At 42.1% G+C, this 11,949-nt stretch overlaps 1 protein-coding gene and 2 long non-coding RNA genes across 3 annotated transcripts in view; all 3 read left to right on the top strand.

The window, feature by feature from the left end:
- The window catches only part of LOC125615729, a 25,583-nt gene extending 19,356 nt beyond the window's left edge, over positions 1 to 6,227 (top strand). Inside the window, exons 2-3 of the long non-coding RNA XR_007346314.1 lie at positions 2,208 to 3,560; positions 3,998 to 6,227. This is a non-coding gene — a long non-coding RNA (uncharacterized LOC125615729). The remainder of the gene's footprint in view (positions 1 to 2,207; positions 3,561 to 3,997) is intronic.
- Positions 1 to 11,949, top strand: part of LOC107160995 (serpin B6-like) — a 137,415-nt gene that overhangs the window by 95,994 nt on the left and 29,472 nt on the right. The gene's annotated exons all lie outside the window — the stretch shown is intronic.
- Positions 1 to 11,949, top strand: part of LOC125615731 — a 34,132-nt gene that overhangs the window by 19,893 nt on the left and 2,290 nt on the right. The window lies entirely within an intron of this gene.

The following is an 11,949-nucleotide window of genomic DNA, read 5'->3' as shown; positions in this document are numbered from 1 at the left end:
TTTTTTTTTTTTTTTTTTTTTTTTTTTGAGGGTCACAGTGGATGATAATCATTCTCTTGTAAACTCATTTGTTGTCAGTGGAAAGTAAAACTATTTCAGGGTTGTGTCAGAAGGGATCTCACTTGCTACTGGGGTTGTTTTTGTTTTTGTTTCCAACTCTTCTTTAAAAATAGTCTAGTTTTATTTTTATAAAATATCATACAGATGTAGATGTTTCTACAAATACATATCTTAATGTACACTCGGGTGTCTGGGGGAGAAAGGAGAGGGAAATTTCACTCTTTCTGTAAGTCTGGATTTCTTGGCTTCATTACAAGGACACATATAGTGTTTGCAACACTTTTAAAGTGTATGTAGAGCAGTCCTCCGTGCTGAGATCCGTGTGGAAGAGAAGAGGCTCACATTTATGGAATTACGAACCTTGTGGAATCATTCTGTTGCAGGATGGTGATAGAACTTGTGTGAAGCACATCCACATCCCTTGAAACAAAACATTTCAAAACATACATGAAAGCTAATTCCACTGGAAAAAAGAAGGGAAGCTCTGGTGGGCCAGAAAACCTCCCAGCAAGTACTAAAAAGACAGAAAGCTGCTACGAACTGTGGCTGACAATGAAGTGTCAATGAAGGTTCATCCACTTTAACAATGATGTACCACTCTGGGGTGGGGCATGTTGGCAGTGGGGGAGGGACAAAAGGGATGTGGGAAATCTCTACCTTCTCATTTTGCTGTGCACCTAAGGGTGCTCAAAATAAATAAATAAATAAATAAATACATACATACATACATACATAAATAAATAAATAAATAAATAAATGGGGTTTATTTGTCTGTCTGTCTTAAATGGAAAGCTGGGATCAATTCAACTCTATGACTGATCCAAACATTCACAGAATACTGCTATAAAAGATGGAGAGAGCTCCAGGAAAACCTTGGGCCAGTTCCATCATTCCCTGGGGCCCTCAGGTCATGTAATCACCCAGAGTGCTTAGGTAGATGCTGAGGTCCAGCCCCGGCGAGGGTCCAGGGTGGTCCTGAAGGAGGAGTGGCATCTGGCGAAAGAAGAAGAGTCGGGACGACAGGTTGCAAGTTATGAGCAACCTCCAGAAGACATCTCCCTGCCCCAGGAGGGCCCTTTATTTTTATACCTGTTTTACGGGTGTTTTTTCAGGTAGTTAATGGATAACTTCAAAGCCCAAAACTTTTTTGATTTACATAATTTTCAAGAATTACAACTTTTCTGACATACATTGATTACCTAAGATTTTGAGTACATTGTTCAAAATATTTTTCTGTAACCTTAGTCAATCATGATTAAGCTTTTAGGTTTTCACCTCAATCACTAGGTGCTAGGCAATGCAACTAGACTATAAAATGACTCCTGACTTATTATTCACTTCTAACTTTAAAGCATACCTATAATTATTTCATTAACCTTTAACTTTAAAGCATACTTACAATTATTGGTAAGCTTTCTTACTTCTAAACTAAATACACTTAAAATAGTGAAAATCTATTATTTAAAAGCCTACTACTCTGAAGTGCCTCTAAAATATATCTATGTTAATTTTACATTATTCTATTTTAATTTCCAAGGTAATTTCCTTTTTTCATATGACCTATTCAACTGCTTTCTAAAAGAACTTCCCTGATCCTTGGTCAAAGCACACCATTTCACATGTCTTTGTAATCTTTAACTAAAGGCAGGCTTTACACCTCAACCCATTTGTCATTTATATTAACTATGTGTTTTCTATTTTCATCATAAGTTTCTGCATAAAGCAAAGGAGGGTATATTGGTTGGGGAATGTATTTTTATTAGCCTCTTGTCCTCGAGGGGATACCATAAGCTATATACGGCGGTCCTTGTACTGTTGGCACAGCAATTGTTTTTCTGTAGCTAGGCTATTGTACAGGTTGTGGCTTTAGGATGGGGTTGGGGGGGTGGGGCTAGTGTAAATTGTTAACCATGAGATAAATATTTCTTGTTGCTTAGGCTTGAGGAATAAAACCATTGTTTGTATCCTGAGAGACACTGAAACGTGCCTCATGGCATATCTCAATTGTATCCTTAGTCTCATTCTGGGAATTTTCCTGCAATCTCAGGCAATATGTACTTTTATTAATGATTGACATATGCCCTGTTATCCATATCATGAGTATCACAAACAAAACACTTAACATTCCTAATGATTCCGGTTTCCAGATGGTGCGGCCTTGCCACAGCATCCCCCACGCTGTGACCCTGTCAGACAGCGGGTGCAGGAACACCTCCACCAGGTAGAGACCTCAGCAGCCAGACAGGAAGATCAGAAATGTGAGGTCTGTTTCTCCAACCAAGGTGAAGAGCAAAGCTTTACCATATTTATTTGGCACACTTTGAGAAGAGTATACTAAAGTGACTGACTAGCAAAACTGCAAAATGCATACAGCATTTTAAAGATCTGATCTGATACTGGAAACTTTCCTGTTGAAGTTTGATTATTTTTATCTTGTGTTATTTTGGAAACTGCTGTAAAAATGGTCTAAGGTGGAGGGAAGATCTTAATTATTTAATAAAAAATTGGAGTGACGATTGAGAGCCTGCCTTAAGAATGCCTTCCGCAAGCACAGACTAAACATGGTACCCAATGTTAGTGTTACTTGTGGCTCTGACTGGTCTGCGGGTAGTGCCTTAGCAAAATCAAGGGTTTTTAGCAATGATCTGAAAGGGCAAATTGGAATGGACCAGCAGATGCCATGTGAAGTTTCTCTGCCTGTGGGACCTCGGGCACAGCCAATGCCAGCACCTTGGCCCCAGGAGGGCTGGGGTGGGGGGCCCTGTGCATTGGCTTCCCACCCTGAGGCCAGGCCAGGATTTTCCAGCTTCCTGAACTTGACCTTCCTCCCAGCCTTCTCCTGGATACTTGGTGCCTCTGGCACTGCTGCAGTGGTGGGGGATGCTAGCAAACTTGGCACCTTGTCCTGGAAATCACCGTCTAATCTGAGAATGGATAGATAAAACTGCCTAGGCGGCTGGTGCTTTTAAGGAAATGGCGCTGAGACAGAAACTAGCAGATGGGCCACCACAGGGTATACAGAGTGTCTCACTTGACCCTCTTCTATGCCCACCCTGGGCCCCAGGTGATTCATCCTCCCAAGTGATCCTTTTCTTAGGCCATCTTCCCACAGCTCCTGGATCCCTGGACTCCAGCTCTTCCTGACCCTGTCCCCAGCTGCGTTCCTCTGAGCCTCAACCCCAAGAGCTCCTGGGCCCATCCCACAGGGCCTCAGACCTTTTGTGCCTCTGGCCATCCTTCCTGGCCCCAATCCTTAGGGCCCAGCCTCATACACCCCTGCCATCCGTGCCCCGATCTCCACCCCTTAGCCCCAGCACCAGGGCCTTAGCCCTATGATCCCCAAATCCCCAGCTCTGTCTGCCTTGGTCCCCAGCCGGGTCCTCCCTGGCTCTTCACAGCATGAGGAGCTGGGACTCAGACGCACTGGAGGAGGACTCGGTGGCACCCTCCTCGGACTAGGACTCCTCGCCTAGCACCCGAGCGCACCTGAGATGCCAAAGGTAGGGCGCTGAGGGTCGGGCTCCTGCCAGGCTGGGCATGGGCACGCAGCTGGTGCCAGGACACAAAGCAGAGGTAGAGTCGTCCTCTGGGATTGGGCTGTGGCCAAAGGACCCTGGGGTCTCTTCCCAGCTCTTGCACCCTGGGTAGGCGGGGGTCAGGAGTTGACCTGGGTTCCCGCAGGGCTTAGACCCATTGGGAGGTGTCTGTGGCTTTCAGTGGGTTGAAGCCCTGTTCTCTCTGGGTCTGACCCGGCAACCCAGGGCGACATAAGCCCTTCCCAGGCCCGTGCCCAGTGACTCAGCTCTTACTCAGCCCTTTAACTCCCCCTGTTAACTCCCCCTGGTTTTCCTGGAGTACTGTATCCTCTCTCTGGAATCCCATTTCCCCTGCAGAAGTCACTCAGCAGAAGTCACACATTCTGTTCCCTCCAATACAGGGTTGGGGAGGCCTAAGTCCACTTCCCTGCTCTTGGGCCTCTCCCAGGCCACCAAGCAACAGCAACCTCCACCCTCATTGTCCCGCAAACCTGGTCATTTCAAGACTATTACTGGAGGATTTCAGCATCTGATTCAGCTGTCCCTGCAACAACATCCACACACGCATTGGTATGATTTATTGAATATAAGGCCCTTTGTAGATGTAGGTTTAAACCACTTCACATTTAATGATATAATAAGTTATTTGTGTCCTCAAATACAAGATATGTTGGACTGTTTTCCAGTCTCCTAGATTGCAATACCAGCCTCCTATGTGTTACCTGGTCAGCTCATCCTCATTTTTCAGTTCTCAACTCTGGTTAAGGTCTCTGGTTCCCCCCCAATTGGCATTATTGTTGCTCCTTTAATTTGTTCTTGCCCCTTATACTCAGCACCATTATGGTAGTTCTATTTCATCTGTTTGCACATCTGTCTGATATCTTCAGGTCAGCGACTGTGTCTTCTCCCTTTCTAGGGCCAGCCGCTAACTGTAGCTCCTGATCTATATATTAAATGCTCAATAAAAGTCTGTGGAATGAATGAAACAGTCACACCACATTCAATGAGTCACAGATATCACTTCAGCAATACAAACTCGTTTATATAATAAAGTTATAAAAGTCATTGAGAAAACATCAAGTTATCCAAAGAACAACACTGCAAGTGAACTAAAGGACTGTGTCTCAGATTACTTGATAACTCAGAGGATAAGAATTCCCCCAGTCCTTCTAATCTTGTATTGCTTTTGGAAGCGATCATAGCCTTGGGAAACAAAAGGGTCAGCGTACTGAGAGATCAGAGTGGAAGCCACAGTGGTTACTTGACAATGGAACCCTCACTGGACCCTAGCTATGTTGTCACAGGAGCTGAGGGACTGGGATTCTACTACATCAGGGTAGGGTGTTGCTGTGCTTTGATTGTCCCTACCAAAACCCATGCTGAACTTCATCCCCAGTGTCAGATATGAAGAGGTGGGACCCTCAAGAGGTGACTGGGTCTGCCATAAATGGATTAATCCATTCATGGATTAATGGATCTGTTATAAAAGCCAGTTTGGCTGTGTCTCTTGTATGTGCCCCCTACACATCCTCATCAGGATTCTGCAGAGAGTCCCCACTAGCAAGAAGACCATCACTGGATACAGCCCCTCTACTTTGTACCTCTCAAGCTCTAGAACCATGAGCTAAGTAAACTCCTATTCTTTATAAAAATCCCTGACTCAGCTATTCAGTTCAAACAACAGAAAATGGACTAAAATAGGTAGATATCAAGAAAATGATCGCCCATCATTGTTTAAAAGGATGCAAATTTTCTGACCATCTTTCACCAAAGAGGAATAATGAACATGTTTATCTTGTGCCCCATTCTGTTGTCATTCGAATGCCCAAGCCTGCAATTTGAAATTAAACTGTTTGCCTTTTGTGTCAAATCCAACACCATGTTCAAGGAGATTCTGTCAAGGGCAGCATTGAGTTTGATCCAAGGAGGGACCCTATTGGGCCACCTAGTTTGACAAAGACCTCCTTACTATAATGCAAGTTTCAATATTAGCCTCTGTCTCCCAGAGTACCCTCAGTGCCAGGGTAGCAGGGTCTGGAGGGGCTTGGTGCTCCATGGCTCCAACCACAGGAAAACTGAAATTAGCCTCATCATCTTTGAACCTATTCTCAACAGGTTTTGTTTCCTTTATTTTTAGTTTTAGGAATTTGATTGTCACAGGGCCCTGGTCAGGACTATTCTGGTCAAACATGCTAGGTTTCTCTCTCACTCTCAGTCTACTGTCTTTTAGTTCAGGGAGTTGATTCCAGAGGCAGTTTGTCACTCAGCTACACTCCCAGCCCTTTTTATTTATAATTTTGAGAGGGGGTCTTGATGAGTACTTAGTGCAATGCTAAATTGCTGAGGCTGACCTTAAACTTGGCAATCCTCCTGCCTCAGCTTCCTGAATGGCTGGGATTACAGATATGTGCCACCATTCCCAGCTCATGTTAAGTCTCTCTAAATTGGCATTTACAAGCAGTATTCTTGAGCTCCTTAGTAAAATTTTCCAGTTCCCTTCAGCAAAGCTGCCTTGTCCTGTAGGGCAAAGCTAACCTGTCCTCTCCTGACATAGTGGGCACTGGCTCACTTGGGTGTCCATTTGCATTTTGAAATGGATCACCCAGTAATTCTAGCCCAGATAAGAAGATGAGCGTCTCTTGTTATGGGAAAAAAAGAGAGAGAGAGAGAGAGAGAGAGAGAGAGAGAGAGAAAGTAGGGCACTGAGGGTCAGGCACTGAGGGCCTGCTGTGGAACCAGGCCTCTTTGGTCTGCAGCACAGAATGCCTGGTCACTGGCAAAATGAGTTTTGCAAAAGAAACAGAGTTTATTCCCAAAGTGGCTGAGCATGGACCAGAAGACCAAGCCTCAAATATGCTTCCCTGAGGATGGTTTTTATTGTGGGATGGAAAAGCAAGATGAGTTAAGGTGTGGGGAAAGATGATTGAAGCCATTGGATTAAAGGTGATATAAAATAAGTTGAAGGTGAGGGGGCTGGAGGTGTAACTTAGAGGTACAGCACTTGCCTAGCATACTATCTCCAAAAATAAAAATATAATAACAAAAACTTGTCAGGATAGAAATAAGCAGCATTGCTTTGCTTCACCATTGTACTCTTGATAAAGCAACTATTTTCAGTAGATTCTCCTTTAAATCAGACAACTTCCTCATTTCCCAGTATTCTGCTAGTTATTTCTGATTGTCAGTATTGACAAGACAAATGACATGCTCAACTCTGTTGTGTCCTTAAAACACAATCCTCTTTCCAGCCCACCTCCAGCTTTGGGTGGCAGTCTGGCTCTCATTCTTCACAGCCAAGTTTCCTGGGTTTTCTATGTGTCTCTTCCCATGCCTGTGTCCCACTCACTTTGGTGTCTATGCCTTCCACTGCCACTGGGTGACTGTTGGCATGGCAATAAGAGGTGACCTTCACTGAGGTCCACCAGCTTTAATTCAAATGCTCCTCTTCCTCTGTGCCAGCTGCTGGTGCTGTTGATTACAGGGCAAACACCAGCCTTGGAGCTGAGGCAGCCATTTTTCTCACCAGTTCATGTGATCACGCCAGAAAGATCCCAGACATCCCACTCAGAGTTGCAGGCTGAGTTTATTGAAGAGACAGGAAAAGGGAAAAGACGACACTGTGGAGGGAGAGAGTGGGTCCTCTCAGAAAGGGGGTTTTTAAGAATTTTGGGGTCCCATTGTTCTTGACTCCATTTCTCATGCTTCTTTTATCTGTTTATTACCCTTTGAATAGCCCTCAGCAAACCTGGGTTGTCCAGGTCACAAGAAGTGGTGGAGGTAGTTTTGGTGAAAAGGGGAAGATCCAGGTCACTTGTAGGGTGTGACATGATCTTGAAGCAAGTTTTTCTTTAAGGGGATGTAATTAATTATGGTTGCGAAAGGGGTTTTTGTTGGCAGGGAAGATCCTGGGGATTGAACCCAGGGACACTTTATCACTCAGCCACGTCCACAGCTCTTGAGACGGGGTTTTGCTAAGTTGCTTAGGGCCTCGCTAAGTTGCTGAGACTGGCCTTGAATCTGGGATCCCCCTGCCTTAGACTCCTGAGCTACTGGGATTACAGGCATGTGCCACCATCCTGTAACTTACCAAGCCTCCATCTTCCAGGTGCCTGTCTGTCAGATAAGGCTCCTGTGACTTTCAGTCTCTCTTCCTTGTCCCGGCCCTGCTCACCCATCATGGCTGACTAGCTACCTAACACCCTAGTCTCTGGGCTCTGTCTTTTCCTTTTACTCTTCTCAGCAACTGGTTCCTAAACCAGTAAAGTCATCCCTCCCTTTTACTGACTCTACTTTCTCCTTTTGCTCCCCAAACTTTGTCCCTTTCATTAAAGATCTTCCTTCCCTCAGGGGAACCAGCTGGGGAGACCCATCACCTTTATCTACTGGTCTCTGTCTTAACTGCAGCTTCTGGTAAGTGGTGGTTCATGTCCATTTACTTTCTTCAGAGCCTCTCTTCCTGTGCACTCTTCTGAGTCCAACCCTGGCTCCCTCTGGCCCTTGGCCATGGTCTTCTAAGAACATTCTCTTCTGTTGTTTTTCTCCTCACACTCTGGGCAGACAGTTCTCAAGTTCTAGGTCTCTTTGTCTTAACCCTTTTTTGATAAAATAAAGGCAGACAGAAGGATGTCTCTGAGTGGGTATCTTTGAGATCCGAGCCCACATTAAGTACCTGGGTAGAAGAAATTCTTTTGGGGGTCTTAGGACTGAAGACCCAGGCCGCACCCTACCTTAAGGGCTATCACACTCTTTGGGATATTGGGGTATCTTGTCTGGCCCTGATATGATCTGGAAGTGCATTCTGGCTTAATGTAGTTGTTTTATGTGTTTTTTGTCTATTAGTTTGTTTCTGTGTTTTTCGTAGGGGCTAAGATATGAATTTGATGACTGCAGGGACAGTCCTATTATTTCACTGACTCTTGCTCCAGTCATCAGAAAGCCCTCTCACAAAATGAGTTCTGGAGATAACATTGAACACATCTGAATCCAGCATTCACCAACATAAACTGCCCCTGGAATTCTTAGGGCTAGGATTTCCCTAGCTGCTTCATTTTGGACAAAAATTTTTATATTTATTGGCAGAAATTTTTATATTCATTTTTGGCAGAAATTTTGTAATTATTCTTTATTGAGTTTACCTTCATATCTTATGGCACTTCTTATGATAAATTCACTTTTGAGTTATGTGCACTTAAGTAGATATTCTTTGTGTGTGTATATGTATGTGTGTGTGTGTGGTGCTGGGGATTGATCCCAAGGCCTTATGCATGCAAGGCAGGCACTCTACCAACAGAACTATATCCCCAGCCCCTTAAGTAGATATTTTTTTTTTTTTTGACCAGCATGCCTAAGTTAAAACATTTCAACATATGGTTCTGGGAAAACTGAAAATTCATATGTAGCAAAATTAAATAAAACCTCTATTTGTCTCAATAGGGCAGAGGGGTGGAAGGGGAAGGGAGGGGGCAGGGGATTAGCAATGATGGTGGAATGTGATGGACATCATTATCCAAAGTACATGTATGAAAACATGAAGTGGTGTGAACATACTTTATATACAGAGATATGAAAAATTGTGTTCTATATGTGTAATATATAGAACACTGGCATGTATTTAAAAAATAAAAGCAATTAAAAAAAATCCCCCAAACCTCTATCTCTCACCCTGCACAAAAATCAACTCAAACTAGAACAGAAACGCAGCATGTAATAGAAGAAAAAGTAGGCCCAAATTTCACCATGTTGGCTTAGGAACTGACTTTCTTCACAAGACTCCTAAAGCTCAATAAGTAAAATCAAGAATCAATAAATGGGATAGATTCAAACTAAAAAGCTTCTTCATAGCAAAGGACACAATAGCAAGAAGACAGAGCCTACAGAATGGGAGAAAAATCTTTTCCACACACACATCAGAGCACTAATCTCCAGGATATATGAAGAACTCAAAAACTTAACACCTAAAATCCAAATAATCCAATAAATAAATGGGCTAAGGAACTCAACAGACACTTCACAGATTTTACACAATCGATCAATAAATATATGAAAAAAAATGTTCAACGTCACTAGCAATTAGAGAAATGCAATCAAAACTACTCTAAGACTTCATCTCACTCCAGTCAGAATGGCAATTTTCAAGAATACAAGCCACAGTAAGTGTTGGCTAGGATGTGTGTGGGGTGCTAGGGAAGAATGGAGGAATTTGGATTGGGGGGGCAGGGAAGGGGGGCGTTTGAGGGTGGGAAGGATGGTGGAATGAGATGATCATTATTACCTTATGTACATGTAGTATTGCACAAATTGTGTGACTCTGCATGATGTACAGCTGGAGATATGAGAAGTTGTGCTCCATTTGTGTACTATGAGTTGAAATGCATTCTGCTGTCATGTATAACTAATTAGAACAAAAAGAAAGAAAGGCATGGCAGAAGAAAGATCTCAGCTCATGGCAGCCAGGAAGGAGAGAGTTGGGGACGGGGTAGGGGGGAACTAGGGATAAGAGACACATCCCCAGTGAACTCTAACCTTCCCCCACTTGCCTATAGTTTCTACTTCCTCTCAGTAGTTAATTCACACCATTAATCCTTTCAATGGATTAATCCACTGATAAGGTCAGAACCACTATGATCCAATCACTTCCCCAAAACCTGACCTCTGGACATTGCTCATTCGGGATCAAGCCTTCAACACATAAGATTTTGGGGGACATTCCAGATTCAAACAACAACAGTCATATAAACAGATGACCTTGGCTTGGTTCAGTTTTTCATGAATATAACTTGTATTCAACTCTCATTTTGTAAATTAATATTACCTTTTTACTCTTTCTTATAAGTAGAATTTAATGTAATATATCTCACAAATGTTAATTTAAATTTGTTGGTAAGATAAAATTAAAGATCTCTAAAATTGTTAACAATTTTTTTTTTTTTTTTTTTTTTTTGCCTAGGTTGCTGGCCACTCAGGATTATATTGATTTGTTAGGTGTTTAAGATGCAATGTCCATTGCTTTCTATGTTTTAAAGACATTATCAATGTTTAGGTTTAACAAATAAATAAGGCATTTACTATGCTTGTCTATCTTGGTTTTCATGGGAAATCTAAAAGTGTGAATTAGGTAAATATAGGGGATAAATGTTTATGTATATGGAGATAAAACATCTGAGTCATTTATATATTACAATGCTGAAAAATCAATTGCTAAATATAAATTCAAGCGGTCTTGGATTCCGAAAGTTAAAACAAGATTCTATCTATTAATTAAATGTATTTTTAAAAACTGTTGGTATACAGGAAAATAACTTACATCGCTTTTCCTTGGATCTTTACTTAAAAATAAGGATTCTCCAGCGGCAGTGGTGCCCACCTGTAATCCCAGCAGCTCAGAAAGCTGAGCCAGGAGGATCTCAAGTTCAAAGCCCAGCCTCAGCAATTTAGTTAGGCCTTAAACAATTTAGTGAGACATTGTCTCTAAATAAAATATAAAAAAGGGTTGGGGATGTTTGGCTCAGTGGTTGAACATCCCTGGGTTCAATCCCTGGTACTGAAACCAACAAAAAGGTTTCTAAGAGTTTACGTTCTAATTAACATGTATTAAAGTGCAATTCTAGGGCTGGGATTGTGGCTCAGCGGTAAAGTGCTCCCTTAGCACAGGCGAGACCCGGGGATCTCATAAAAAAAATAAAGGCATTGTGTTGTGTCCATCTACACCTAAAAGATAAATATTAAAAAGAAAAAGTCTGTTAAAGTGCAATTCTATACAGAAAGAAAAAAAAAAGACAAAGACTTTAAGCTGCATTTTGATGAAAATACTGGAAAGTGTAGTATTTTGTTAGAAAAGAGTGATTTGTCTAAATCTTAAATGGATTGTTTCAAAATGTAAATTTACATGTAAGAGAGAAACAAGTCAGAACAACCTTTTACTTCAAACAAAATGTAAGGGGAAAAGATACAAAGAAAGTTACCAGGATGAGGATATATCTTTTAGAGAATGTTTATGAATGAAGCAGGATTGTGTATAATAAAGTATGATTTTTGTCCTAAAGTAAAATGACTGGATTGTTTCCAAATGGGAAGAAAAATAAGGCCAAAAGCTCAAAAGCTAAAGGTGTAAACAAACTGCAGATTGCCTAAGCAGGTTGCAGGTTTCTGAAGGACAAATGTTATAAACGAAATGTACATGTAATTATGCTGGCTATAATTAAGATAAATTATTTGCAGGACTTTCAAAAATAAAAATTTAAGCCACCAAATTTAAAACCAGAATCTAGGTTTTTATAATTGTTTATTTTGGTACCAGGGATTGATCTCAGGTGCACTTAACCATAGAGCCACATATCCACCACCCCCCCCCCCC

Source organism: Marmota marmota, unplaced genomic scaffold (assembly GCF_001458135.2).
Source record: "Marmota marmota marmota unplaced genomic scaffold, marMar, whole genome shotgun sequence".
Lineage (NCBI taxonomy): Eukaryota > Metazoa > Chordata > Mammalia > Rodentia > Sciuridae > Marmota > Marmota marmota.
Note: the sequence above shows the minus strand (reverse complement) of the source record. Positions and strands in the feature narration are given on the sequence as shown.